Here is a 13,995-nt window from a genome sequence, read left to right as displayed (position 1 = left end):
AGTGCAAAGTTTCCAGCACAGAGGAAATGCGGCCTCTTTTTTTGTGGTCATTGGAAATCACGCTGCAGCACCTGCACACGAATAATGAGAAGCTTACTTACAGGAGCCTGGTCTGCAACACTGGACCCAGTTGATGTTGCAGGAGGAGAGGCAACACTTGGCTGGACAGAAGGCTGTGGAGGAGACTGCAGAGGAGGCTGAGCAGGGCGCAGAGGAGGAGACTGCAGAGGAGGCTAGGCAGGGCGCAGAGGAGGAGACTGCAGAGGAGGCTGGGCAGGGCGCTGCAGTCCTGTGGGTGGCTGTAGTGAGGATGGTCCTGGTGCAGAGGGACAGGGGTTGAAGGCCTTGCTGGAAAGATGGGAGTTGCTCTTTCCAGTGGACAGGAAGCTCTGCAGGCGACTGGGACACCTGGCCAGGGGTCCACAATGCTGGAGGAGCAGGATAAGGGGCAGGAGCAGGGGCAGTAGCACGAGCTGGGGCAGGAGCAGGGCCTCTCGAGCCTGCAGTGGCTGGAGCGTAAAAAAACACAACAAAATTATCTTATTGTTTTAGACTTTCACTGCATGACTTTCTCAGCTCTGCTGGACAGCTACTGCGATTACAAGGTTTACTGCAAAGCATGTATGATTAGTAGAGAGACGACATGATGATGAAAAGATGGCAGGAAGCAGTGAAAATCATCCTGTTTTTCATCCAAGCACCATTAGAAGAAATACAAGAAGAAAAAAAGATGGGATCAGCCAAGTGTGAAGCGAAGCAGACCAAACACTACAACAGCCACTTATTCCAAGGGGAGTGTGAGATGACAAGAATGAGCTTTAGTCAGTGATTACGATAAAAAATGAAATAAAACCTTTTTACATACACCTTTAAATTATCTTTTTTCCTTTGAGGATGTTCACTCAAAGAGTGAATGTAGATTGACACCTGAGAAGTGCCATTCCTCTGTGTTGTGAAATAAAATAATATGTCATTTAAAAAATACTGTTTTGTTTTATTTGTAATTGTTTGTAAAATATTGTTTAAGATTTACATACCTTGAGGAAGTTGTTCCTCAGCTTGCGAGGCTACAGTTGCCATCTCCAGGTCATCTTCCTCCTCAAAAAAATCCGTAGCAGCAGAGTCTGTAAAATAACATAAAACACTAAGCACATGTCACCAACACACTTGTATGCGTTAAGTGATACTCACCACATGTAAAGAGCTGTCTCCGGGCTGCGGACTCAGACGCAGGATGTACACGTGGTCCTGCAGCTGTTGAACACGTATTTTCGTTAGACATATATACTGCATAATATATACTGTAATGATTTTAAAGCTTGCAAATCACTTACAGGGTTTGGCTGGAGCCAAAATCTTTTGTGCCAGCTGTGAAGCAAATAAATGCTTCCCCCGCGCCAACAGGGCCTTCACATTGGTCGCCAGCAGTGGCCGTTCTTAGTGGCAGTAGGTGGAGGAGGAACAGACACAGTGGCAGTGGGCACAGCAGCAGTGAGGACAGATGCAGTGGGCACAGTGGTGGTGGGCAAGGGGCTGGAGCCTGCCTCTTCAGCACGTATGCTTTGAAAAGGGCCATATTGGTGTTAGGCCTGGCCTTTGCCTTCTTCAGGTAGGTGATGAGAGCCTGGGCCTCCTTGCTTGGGTCCTCATACACCTCATTCATTGACCTACCCTTAAAATCCCCAAACTCCACCACCAGACATCCAGAGTCTCCTGTCCTCTGGGCCTCCTGCAGCATGGCCTGTTTTATATGATACACCTCCACAGCCTCGCCTACCTCCCTGATCTGCGAGGTGTATCTGAGGAACAGGTGTTTGTTGTCCGACAGCGGGTTGTCCCTCTCCTCCTCCCCCAAAACGCTGCTGACCAGATAGCAGGCATACCCCAGTGAGTTCTCCAGCAGCCACAGGAACCTCTGACCCTGGTGTTTCCCAAACTGGATCTTGCAGTGAGCCAGAACCAGGAACTGGTCTCCAGGATTCCCTCCATTCTGCCTCAAAAAGGCAGTGGCCTCAGCCAGGACCTCCTCCTTACACCTGGCCCTCCCTGCCAACCCGATCTTCCTCCTATTGGCCTCCTCAGTTGGCCCCATAAGGAGTCGACCCTCAGAGGTTCTTCGTAAAACCGGGTATGCATACATAATCTGAAAGGACACAGGCATAAACAGAACGTTACATAGCTGTCATATTCCAACTGAAAGTATTTTGCTACAGCATTTGTTTTTTATGTAATTAATTATTATAATATTATAATAATTAATGAATATTATTATTATTATTATTATGAGCATAAGCATTATTGTTTTTTATACAACTGTGAATCACTTTGAATTGCCTTGTGTACAAATTGTAAATAGTGTGAAGAACTTATTAATAAGAAAATAAATAACACTTCTTGGTACAATCTTGCTGGTATCATAACATGCTTAAATCGTTTTGTTTTGTTTAGCTTTTGTGGCAGAGATTACTAAGAAACACCAAATATTACATAAAGGCGTTTATGACAATTCATAATAATATGATCATCAAACAGATCTAAAACTTAAAATGGTATATCAAATCGTTTTGGTATATCTTTTATAACATAGTTGAGAGTCATTTGTTGAAACAAAAAAACACTTGTTTTTGCCTATTCATGTATTTTTAAATATGTATAACATAGTATTTAAAAAGATAACATAAATATGTATACTGGTGTATAACATAGTATAGTATAACATATATGAATTAAACTTTTTTTTAAAAGGTTTTAGTAAAAATCTTCTTGTGCTCAAAATAATGTAATGAATGACAAACAATGAGGATGGAGGAATCGAATGAAAGCTTTTTTTATACATTGGAATACTTGATCACTCGAGCGTCACTTCATAGCGTCATCAGCAGCGCTCAAAGGATCTGCCCTCATGTTGTTGCAGTTTGTTTATTTAAGAAATTCATAATAAATAATAATAAAGCAAGATACCCTGTTGAAATATGTGTAATGTGTGGTTTATATAAACTGCAAAGGTAAAGTATACTTAAAACAGATTGTGACCGATGTGAAGGGGGAGGAGAATGTATACGTGCGTCACGTTTAGTCAATAAAACACTTCCGCATAGGATACACCTTTGTATCCTCGCTCATGACTCCTCTGAAAGCCTCCTCACTCCTCGATCCTCGCCTCCTCGCGGTGCAATTAGAGAATTGAGATGTCCTTCAAGATGGCAGAGCTCGATCGGTTTCCGGGTCAAAGGATGGAGGACAGAGGAACGAGGAGACGAGGAGGGATATTGAGAAGCACCCTATGTTTCCCCAATTCCGACTCGGTTTGAGAGTGCCAATTTCACCGCCACGTCAGCAGTTGCGCATCACCTCTGTTTTTTCCCTCCCTTCCGCGAAGAACCTAAAAAATGTTCTACCGAGATTTGAACTCGGATCGCTGGATTCAAAGCCCAGAGTGCTAACCATTACACCATGGAACCAACACACCCTCCCAGCTGTCTGTCTGAGAGCCAGATAGCGATGAGGCTAGGTGGAATCAGGTAGCCTAAAGGAGGCGGGCGTTGTTCCTCTGCCAAAACCCGGGACTTTTAAATCTTCAGTCTAACGCTCTCCCAACTGAGCTATTTCGGCCAGGTACTTGTGTGGTTTAGCCAGCATGGATGTATGGGAGACCGCCCGTCATTTTCGAGAAGAGCAGAACGAAGGTCACAGAGAGAAAATGAGTGGCCCGTACGGGGATCGAACCCGCGACCTTGGCGTTATTAGCACCACGCTCTAACCAACTGAGCTAACCGGCCTCTCTCTGGCACATTTTATCCCCAATTGCTCAGAAATATCCTGGTTGCCCTAATCAGGCTGAAGAGATTAAAAGCAAAGCCTAATAATGGGCTCGTCCGGGATTTGAACCCGGGACCTCTCGCACCCTAAGCGAGAATCATACCCCTAGACCAACGAGCCGAAACATACATCCTCCGTGCTGCTGTCGGGCCGCAAACATTTCAGCTTCCATGGCTTAAAGCACAATTTTCTTATTAAATCAACAATTAAAAGGTAGCCGGTGCAAAGTTTCCAGCACAGAGGAAATGGGGCCTCTTTTTTTGTGGTCATTGGAAATCACGCTGCAGGACCTGCACACGAATAATGAGAAGCTTACTTACAGGAGCCTGGTCTGCAACACTGGACCCAGTTGATGTTGCAGGAGCAGAGGCAGCACTTGGCTGGACAGAAGGCTGTGGAGGAGACTGCAGAGGAGGCTGAGCAGGGCGCAGAGGAGGAGACTGCAGAGGAGGCTGGGCAGGGCGCAGAGGAGGAGACTGCAGAGGAGGCTGGGCAGGGTGCACAGGAGGAGACTGCAGAGGAGGCTGGGCAGGGTGCAGAGGAGGAGACTGCAGAGGAGGCTGGGCAGGGCGCTGCAGTCCTGTGGGTGGCTGTAGTGAGGATAGTCCTGGTGCAAAAGGACAGGGGTTGAAAGCCTCCTCACTCCTCGATCCTCGCCTCCTCGCGGTGCAATTAGAGAATTGAGATGTCCTTCAAGATGGCTGAGCTCGATCGGTTTCCGGGTCATAGGATGGAGGACAGAGGAACGAGGAGACGAGGAGGGATATTGAGAAGCACCCTATGTTTCCCCAATTCCGACTCGGTTTGAGAGTGCCAATTTCACCGCCACGTCAGCAGTTGCGCATCACCTCTGTTTTTTCCCTCCCTTCCGCGAAGAACCTAAAAAGGTTCTACCGAGATTTGAACTCGGATCGCTGGATTCAAAGCCCAGAGTGCTAACCATTACACCATGGAACCAACACACCCTCCCAGCTGTCTGTCTGAGAGGCAGATAGCGATGAGGCTAGGTGGAATCAGGTAGCCTAAAGGAGGCGGGCGTGGTTCCTCTGCCGAAACCCGAGATTGAACCAGGGACCTTTAGATCTTCAGTCTAACACTCTCCCAACTGAGCTATTTCGGCCAGGTACTTGTGCTGTTTAGCCTGGCAAATGAAGGTCCCACCGAGATTTGAATTCGGATCACTGGATTCAGAGCCCAGAGTGCGAACCCTTACACCATGGAACCTCGGCGTGTGTCAACTTTTCCCATGTGGTGCAGAGATGTAAGTCATTCAGTCCAGAAGCGCGATAGCAAGGAGCAAAAGAAGCCTTTGCTTTTTAAGCCCATGTTTCCCCAATTCCGACTCGGTTTGAGAGTGCCAATTTCACCGCCACGTCAGCAGTTGCGCATCACCTCTGTTTTTCCCCTCCCTTCCGCAAAGATCCTAAAAAGGTTCCACCGAGATTTTAACTCGAATCGCTGGATTCAAAGCCCAGAGTACTAACTATTACACCATGGAACCAAAACACCCTGCTAACTGGCTGTCTGAGAGGTGGAATCAGGTAGACTAAAAGAGGCGGAGGTTGTTCCTCTGCCGAAACCCGGGATTGAACCAGGGACCTTTAAATCTTCAGTCTAACGCTCTCCCAACTGAGCTATTTCAGACAGGTACTTGTGTTGTTTAGCCAGCATGGATGTATGGGAGACCGCCCGTCATTTTCGAGAAGAGCAGAGCGAAGGTCACAGAGAGAAAATGAGTGGCCCGTACGGGGATCGAACCCGCGACCTTGGCGTTATTAGCACCACGCTCTAACCAACTGAGCTAACCGGCCTCTCTCTGGCACATTTTATCCCCATTTGCTCAGAGATATCCTGGTTGCCCTAATCAGGCTGAAGAGATTAACAGCAAAGCCTAATAATGGGCTCGTCCGGGATTTGAACCCGGGACCTCTCGCACCCTAAGCGAGTATCATACCCCTAGACCAACGAGCCGAAATATACATCCTCCCTGCTGCTGTCGGGCCGCAAACATTTCAGCTTCCATGGCTTAAAGCGCAATTTTTTGATTAAATCAACAATTAAAAGGTAGCCAGTGCAAAGTTTCCAGCACAGAGGAAATGGGGCCTCTTTTTTTGTGGTCATTGGAAATCACGCGGCAGGACCTGCACACGAATAATGAGAAGCTTACTTACAGGAGCCTGGTCTGCAACACTGGACCCAGTTGATGTTGCAGGAGCAGAGGCAGCACTTGGCTGGACAGAAGGCTGTGGAGGAGACTGCAGAGGAGGCTGAGCAGGGCGCAGAGGAGGAGACTGCAGAGGAGGCTGGGCAGGGCGCAGAGGAGGAGACTGCAGAGGAGGCTGGGCAGGGCGCAGAGGAGGAGGCTGCAGAGGAGGCTGGGCAGGGTGCAGAGGAGGAGACTGCAGAGGAGGCTGGGGAGGGCGCTGCAGTCCTGTGGGTGGCTGTAGTGAGGATGGTCTTGGTGCAGAGGGACAGGGGTTGAAAGCCTTGCTGGAAAGATGGGAGTTGCTCTTTCCAGTGGACAGGAAGCTCTGCAGGCGACTGGGACACCTGGCCAAGGGTCCACAATGCTGGAGGAGCAGGATAAGGGGCAGGAGCAGGGGCAGTAGCACGAGCCGGGGCAGGAGCAGGGCCTCTCGAGCCTGCAGTGGCTGGAGAAAAAAGAAAAAACTTACCCACTTACAGGGTTTGGCTGGAGACAAAATCTTTTGTGCCAGCTGTGAAGCAAATAAATGCTTCCCCCGCGCCAACAGGGCCTTCACATTGGTCGCCAGCAGTGGGCTGTTCTTAGTGGCAGTAGGAGGAGGAGGAACAGACACAGTGGCAGTGGGCACAGCAGCAGTGAGGACAGATGCAGTGGGCACAGTGGCGGTGGGCACGTGGGCTGGAGCCTGCCTCTTCAGCACGTATGCTTTGAAAAGGGCCATATTGGTGTTAGGCCCGGCCTTTGCCTTCTTCAGGTAGGTGATGAGAGCCTGGGCCTCCTTGCTTGGGTCCTCATACACCTCCTTTATTGACCTACCCTTAAAATCCTCAAACTCCACCATCAGACACCAAGAGTCTCCTGTCCTGTGGGCATCCTGCAGCATGGCCTGTTTTTTTCTGATAAACTTCTACAGCCTCGCCTACCTCCCTGATCTGCGAGGTGTATCTGAGGAACAGGTGTTTGTTGTCCGACAGCGGGTTGTCCCTCTCCTCCTCCCCCAAAATGCTGCTGACCAGATAGCAGGCATACCACAGTGAGTTCTTCAGCAGCCACAGGAACCTCTGACCCTGGTGTTTCCCAAACTGGATCTTGCAGTGAGCCAGAACCAGGAACTGGTCTCCAGGATTCCCTCCATTCTGCCTCACAAAGGCAGTGGCCTCAGCCAAGACCTCCTCTTTACACCTGGCCCTCCCTGCCAACACGATCTTCCTCCTATTGGCCTCCTCAGTTGGCCCCATAAGGAGTCGACCCTCAGAGGTTCTTCGTAAAACCGGGTATGCATACATAATCTGAAAGGACACAGGCATAAACAGAACGTTACATAGCTGTCATATTCCAACTGAAAGTATTTTACTACAGCATTTTTTTATGTAATTAATTATTATAATATTATAATAATTAATGATTATTATTATTATGAGCATAAGCATTATTGTTTTTTATACAACTGTGAATCACTTTGAATTGCCTTGTGTACAAATTGTAAATAGTGTGATGAACTAATTAATAAGAAAATAAATAACACTTCTTGGTACAATCTTGCTGGTATCATGCCATGCTTAAATCGTTTTGTTTTGTTTAGCTTTTGTGGCAGAGATTACTAAGAAACACCAAATATAACATAAAGGCGTTTATGACAATTCATAATAATATGATCATCAAACAGATCTAAAACTTAAAATGGTATATCAAATCGTTTTGGTATATCTTTTATAACATAGTTGAGAATCATTTGTTGAAACAAAAAAACACTTGTTTTTGCCTATTCATGTCTTTTTAAATATGTATAACATAGTATTTAAAAAGATAACATAAATATGTATACTGGTGTATAACATAGTATAGTATAACATATATGAATTAAACTTTTTTTTTTAAAGGTTTTAGTAAAAATCTTCTTGTGCTCAAAATAATGTAATGAATGACACAAAAAATACTAAATTAACAACAACAAAAAAATGGTTTAAGGAGGATATAGCTTAATTAGCGGTCGGCTAATTATCTTGACAGTAGTGACAATTTTTTTTACTGTATATCATGGTAAAGTTGCAGGTTCACATGTACAGAAGAAAACGTGTGCTATTACACGCTAGCTGGCTTTATTGCCATGTTTAATTGTCTAAAAACAAACACTGTTTATGAATAAATAATGATCGATTATAGAGTCGTGAAGAATAGACTTACCTGTTGCAAAGATTGCAAAGATGACGATAATAACAGCGGTCGCCGATTGGTCAAAAGTAAGCCACAGGAGCAGAGCCAGGAGAGAAACGCGATTGGTCAAAAGTAAGCCACAGGAGAGAAAGGCGATTGGTCAAAAGTAAGCCACAGGAGAGAAACACGATTGGTCAAAAGTAAGCCACAGGAGAGAACAAGATTGGTCAAAAGTAAGCTACAGCAGAGAAACACAATTGGCTCACGTGGGCTTACTTTGGGCTTACTTTGGCTCAATCGGTAGGAAGCAGTAGGCGCAAGCGAGAGGTAGTGGGATCAATGCCTGCATTCTCCAGTGCTGTCCATCCTTTTTACGCCCCACTTCAAGGGGCACTACCTAGATGAGCTCTTGCGGCTCAGTGCTGCCGAAAAAGTTTTTTCGAACGAGGTACTGCACACATTCCTGGCAAAAGCAGGTCCCACCGAGATTTGAACTCGGATCGCTGGATTCAGAGCCCAGAGTGCTAACCATTCCACGATAGAACCTTGGCGTGTGTCAACTTTTCCCATGAGCAGCAGAGATTTAAGTCATTGAGTCCAGAAGCACGATAGCAAGGATTTAAGTCATTGAGTCCAGAAGCACGATAGCAAGGAGCAAATGAAGCCTTTGCTTTTTAAGCCCATGTTTCCCCAATTCCGACTCGGTTTGAGAGTGCCAATTTCACCGCCACGTCAGCAGTTGCGCATCACCTCTGTTTTTTCCCTCCCTTCCGCAAAGAACCAAAAAAGGTTCCACCAAGATTTGAACTCAGATTTCTGGATTCAAAGCCCAGAGTGCTAATCATTACACCATGGAACCAACACACTCTGCTAGCTGGCTGTCTGAGAGGCAGATAGCGATGAGGCTAGGTGGAATCAGGTAGACTAAAAGAGGCGGACGTGGTTCCTCTGCCGAAACCCGGTATTGAACCAGGGACCTTTAGATCTTCAGTCTAACGCTCTCCCAACTAAGCTATTTCGGCCAGATACTTGTATGGTTTAACCAGCAGGCATGTCTGGGAGACCGCCCGTCATTTTCGAGAAGAGCAGAGCGAAGGTCCCAGAGAGAAAATGAGTGGCCCGTACGGGGATGAAAACCCGCCACCTTGGCGTTATTAGCACCACGCTCTAAGCAACTGAGCTAACCGGCCTCTCTCTGACACATTTTATCCCCAATTTCTCACAAATATCCTGGTTTCCCTAATCAGGCTGAAGAGATTAAAAGCAAAGCCTAATAATGGGCTCGTCTGGGATTTGAGCCCGGGACCTCTCGCACCCTAAGCGAGAATCATACCCCTAGACCAACGAGCCGAAACATACATCCTCCCTGCTGCTGCCGGGCCGCAAACATTTCAGCTTCCATGGCTTAAAGCGCAATTTTTTGATTAAATCTACTATTAAAAGGTAGCCAGTGCAAAGTTTCCAGCACAGAGGAAATGCGGCCTCTTTTTTTGTGGTCATTGGAAATCACGCTGCAGGACCTGCACACGAATAATGAGAAGCTTACTTACAGGAGCCTGGTCTGCAACACTGGACCCAGTTCATGTTGCAGGAGCAGAGGCAGCACTTGGCTGGACAGAAGGCTGTGGAGGAGACTGCAGAGGAGGCTGAGCAGGGCGCAGAGGAGGAGACTGCAGAGGAGGCTGGGCAGGGCGCAGAGGAGGAGACTGCAGAGGAGGCTGGGCAGGCCGCAGAGGAGGAGACTGCAGAGGAGGCTGGGCAGGGCGCTGCAGTCCTGTGGGTGGCTGTAGTGAGGATGGTCCTGGTGCAGAGGGACAGGGGTTGAAGGCCTTGCTGGAAAGATTGGAGTTGCTCTTTCCAGTGGACAGGAAGCTCTGCAGGCGACTGGGACACCTGGCCAGGGGTCCACAATGCTGGAGGAGCAGGATAAGGGGCAGGAGCAGGGGCAGTAGCACGAGCCGGGGCAGGAGCAGGGCCTCTCGAGCCTGCAGTGGCTGGAGCGTAAAAAAACACAACGAAATTATCTTATTGTTTTAGACTTTCACTGCATGACTTTCTCAGCTCTGCTGGACAGCTACTGCGATTACAAGGTTTACTGCAAAGCATGTACGATTAGTAGAGAGATGACATGATGATGAAAAGATGGAAGGAAGCAGTGAAAATCATCCTGTTTTTCATCCAAGCACCATTAGAAGAAATACAAGAAGAAAAAAAGATGGGATCAGCCAAGTGTGAAGCGAAGCAGACCAAACACTACAACAGCCACTTATTCCAAGGGGAGTGGGGGAAGTGTGAGATGACAAGAATGAGCTTTAGTCAGTGATTACGATAAAAAATGAAATAAAACCTTTTACATACACCTTTAAATTATCTTTTTTCCTTTGAGGATGTTCACTCAAAGAGTGAATGTAGATTGACACCTGAGAAGTGCCATTCCTCTGTGTTGTGAAATAAAATAATATGTCATTTAAAAAATACTGTTTTGTTTTATTTGTAATTGTTTGTAAAATATTGTTTAAGATTTACATACCTTGAGGAAGTTGTTCCTCAGCTTGCGAGGCTACAGTTGCCATCTCCAGGTCATCTTCCTCCTCAAAAAAATCCGTAGCAGCAGAGTCTGTAAAATAACATAAAACACTAAGCACATGTCACCAACACACTTGTATGCGTTAAGTGATACTCACCACATGTAAAGAGCTGTCTCCGGACTGCGGACTCAGACACAGATGGTACACGTGGTCCTGCAGCTGTTGAACACGTATTTTCGTTAGACATATATACTGCATAATATATACTGTAATTATTTTAAAGCTTGCAAATCACTTACAGGGTTTGGCTGGAGACAAAATCTTTTGTGCCAGCTGTGAAGCAGATAAATGCTTCCCCCACGCCAACAGGGCCTTCACATTGGTCGCCAGCAGTGGCCTGTTCTTAGTGGCAGTAGGTGGAGGAGGAACAGACACAGTGGCAGTGGGCACAGCAGCAGTGAGGACAGATGCAGTGGGCACAGTGGTGGTGGGCACGTGGGCTGGAGCCTGCCTCTTCAGCACGTATGCTTTGAAAAGGGCCATATTGGTGTTAGGCCCGGCCTTTGCCTTCTTCAGGTAGGTGATGATAATAGCCTGGGCCTCCTTGCTTGGGTCCTCATACACCTCCTTCATTGACCTACCCTTAAAATCCCCAAACTCCACCATCAGACATCCAGAGTCTCCTGTCCTCTGGGCCTCCTGCAGCATGGCCTGTTTTATATGACACACCTCCACAGCCTCGCCTACCTCCCTGATCTGCGAGGTGTATCTGAGGAACAGGTGTTTGTTGTCAGACAGCGGGTTGTCCCTCTCCTCCTCCCCCAAAATGCTGCTGACCAGATAGCAGGCATACCCCAGTGAGTTCTCCAGCAGCCACAGGAACCTCTGACCCTGGTGTTTCCCAAACTGGATCTTGCAGTGAGCCAGAACCAGGAACTGGTCTCCAGGATTCCCTCCATTCTGCCTCACAAAGGCAGTGGCCTCAGCCAGGACCTCCTCCTTACACCTGGCCCTCCCTGCCAACACGATCTTCCTCCTATTGGCCTCCTCAGTTGGCCCCATAAGGAGTCGACCCTCAGAGGTTCTTCGTAAAACCGGGTATGCATACATAATCTGAAAGGACACAGGCATAAACAGAACGTTACATAGCTGTCATATTCCAACTGAAAGTATTTTACTACAGCATTTATTTTTTATGTAATTAATTATTATAATATTATAATAATTAATGATTATTATTATTATGAGCATAAGCATTATTGTTTTTATACAACTGTGAATCACTTTGAATTGCCTTGTGTACAAATTGTAAATAGTGTGATGAACTTATTAATAAGAAAATCAATAACACTTCTTGGTACAATCTTGCTGGTATCATGCCATGTATCATGTATCATGGTAAAGTTGCAGGTTCACATGTACAGAAGAAAACGTGTGCTATTACACGCCAGCTAGCTTTATTGGCATGTTTAATTGTGTAAAAACAAACACTGTTTATGAATAAATAATGATCGATTATACAGTCGTGAAGAATAGACTTACCTGTTGCAAAGATGACGATAATTACTACTGATGACGACTACTTCCTGCTCAGCTACTGTTCGGACGCTCTCGCTTACTGCTCCACGCTTTGCTCTATCGCTTTTATATTTCTATAATTTATCTCCTTTTATCACCTAATTTTAACTTCAGCAAATCAGCACAGTGCTCAAACGCTTGGATTACTACAAAAAAAAGCAGAATTATTTTATTCGACCAGCCTCCCACTGAATCTAGTGCTTCTCGACAGGCCATACTGAGTGTAGAGAAACAAGCCGATCGTTTTACTAATCGATGGCACAAACAGGGTGCGAGACCCAAAGGCACTCGAGACATCAGATTGTCACGAGCATCACATATTACTGCAGTAGCATCCTCTACCCCAGATACGGCTCTGACAAGGACTGCAAACACTGGTCTCCTACCACCGCCTATACATCTTGAGAACAGATTTGAAGTATTAATGAATGAGGAATCCCCAAATTTGATGAATGTGATCGCACACAGACAGAATCAGCCAGTAGCTAACACTGATGCTAACTGGGGCTCAAGGTCGAGCAGACAGCGGCACTCAGCTCACAGTGCAGCCGAGCCCAGGACTCTGATAGTGGGCGACTCCGTAATCAGAAACATTAATAGCAGGGATACAACAACGTGCTGCCTTCCACAAGCAACAACTTCTGATGTAAACAGGGAACTTCAGAACATTCTGATGAAACATAAGACTGCAAATCGACTCATCATTCATGTGGGGAAGAATGATATTCATAAAGAGCAGTCGGAACTTCTTAAAAAGGATTTCAATTAACTTTTTGAAACACTTAAAAGACTGAAAGTTCAAACATTCATCAGTGGACCACTCCCAGCAAGAGGAACAAACAGGTTTTCACGGTTGCTTGGGCTTAATACATGGCTGCAAAAAACCTGCAATATAAAAGGAGTGAACTTTATTGACAACTTCAATCTTTTCTGGAGTCAGAGGCAACTGTTTCAACAGGATGGCCACCACCCAACCAAACTTGGTTCAAGAGTGCTAAAGGACAATATCTACTTCTCCCTCCGTCATCCTTCTGCAATGTGTGCCAATCCACTCAACCTGAATGGCACACACACACCTGGATACAGTATGAATGACCACAGGATTTCACTTTAGCACCTGAATGGATATGCGGTTGACACATCACACAAGGACAGTGATAACACCACTCAGCCACAACAACCTCTGCTCACGGACACAATCTCAGCTGAGCCCTGCCCACAGAGCTCACCACAGACAGACTGTGACATACCAGCACTGCTCCAAGATACAGCACCCATAGACGACTTTCTGGAAAACAGCCAGGGAAACCAGGACAGCATATTACAGCCTCCAATAACACCAGAGCAAAAATCCCTCTCACCGGAAACATTATCACTCTCTCCAGAATCTCCACTTCTGTGCTTCTCAGAGAAAATGGAACAACTGGTGCATGCTGGAACTAGACTATCCCACTCTTTTGCTGCGAGCCCCCAGATACCAACCAAAAAACGCCAGGCCCCACAACCACCAAAGCCTGCGGGCCCAGCTCGCCCTCTCCCTCCTCCTGTGAGCTCTTCGGCCTCTGCCACAGCGCCAGGGCCCACACCCTCCCCCAGCGGCTCGAGGTGAACCAAAAACAACTGATACCAGCTCTCAGTGATATGTGTCGGGTCCCCGCTATGATAACAATAACTTTCTCAAATGTTTACAGAACAAGCGGGAACCCAGTG

At 46.7% G+C, this 13,995-nt stretch overlaps 7 non-coding genes across 7 annotated transcripts; all 7 read right to left on the bottom strand.

Moving 5' to 3' along the window:
* Positions 1–3,705: 3,705 nt before the first annotated feature.
* Positions 3,706–3,779, bottom strand: trnai-aau (transfer RNA isoleucine (anticodon AAU)). The gene has a single exon. It is a non-coding gene; the product is annotated as a tRNA-Ile (tRNA).
* An 88-nt stretch (positions 3,780–3,867) lies between these two features.
* On the bottom strand, positions 3,868–3,939 carry trnap-agg (transfer RNA proline (anticodon AGG)). Its single transcript has one exon. It is a non-coding gene; the product is annotated as a tRNA-Pro (tRNA).
* Positions 3,940–4,704: 765 nt separating this feature from the next.
* On the bottom strand, positions 4,705–4,776 carry trnaq-uug (transfer RNA glutamine (anticodon UUG)). Its single transcript has one exon. It is a non-coding gene; the product is annotated as a tRNA-Gln (tRNA).
* A 90-nt stretch (positions 4,777–4,866) lies between these two features.
* On the bottom strand, positions 4,867–4,939 carry trnaf-gaa (transfer RNA phenylalanine (anticodon GAA)). The gene has a single exon. It is a non-coding gene; the product is annotated as a tRNA-Phe (tRNA).
* Positions 4,940–5,556: 617 nt separating this feature from the next.
* On the bottom strand, positions 5,557–5,630 carry trnai-aau (transfer RNA isoleucine (anticodon AAU)). Its single transcript has one exon. It is a non-coding gene; the product is annotated as a tRNA-Ile (tRNA).
* Positions 5,631–5,718: 88 nt separating this feature from the next.
* On the bottom strand, positions 5,719–5,790 carry trnap-agg (transfer RNA proline (anticodon AGG)). Its single transcript has one exon. It is a non-coding gene; the product is annotated as a tRNA-Pro (tRNA).
* Positions 5,791–9,128: 3,338 nt separating this feature from the next.
* trnaf-gaa (transfer RNA phenylalanine (anticodon GAA)) lies at positions 9,129–9,201 on the bottom strand. Its single transcript has one exon. It is a non-coding gene; the product is annotated as a tRNA-Phe (tRNA).
* Between the last annotated feature and the right edge of the window lie 4,794 nt (positions 9,202–13,995).

Source organism: Siphateles boraxobius, unplaced genomic scaffold (assembly GCF_051911475.1).
Source record: "Siphateles boraxobius isolate OS27281-9 unplaced genomic scaffold, OSU_SipBor_1 19, whole genome shotgun sequence".
Lineage (NCBI taxonomy): Eukaryota > Metazoa > Chordata > Actinopteri > Cypriniformes > Leuciscidae > Siphateles > Siphateles boraxobius.
The sequence above is the reverse complement of the archived record's forward strand: the minus strand, read 5'-3'. Positions and strand labels throughout refer to the sequence as shown.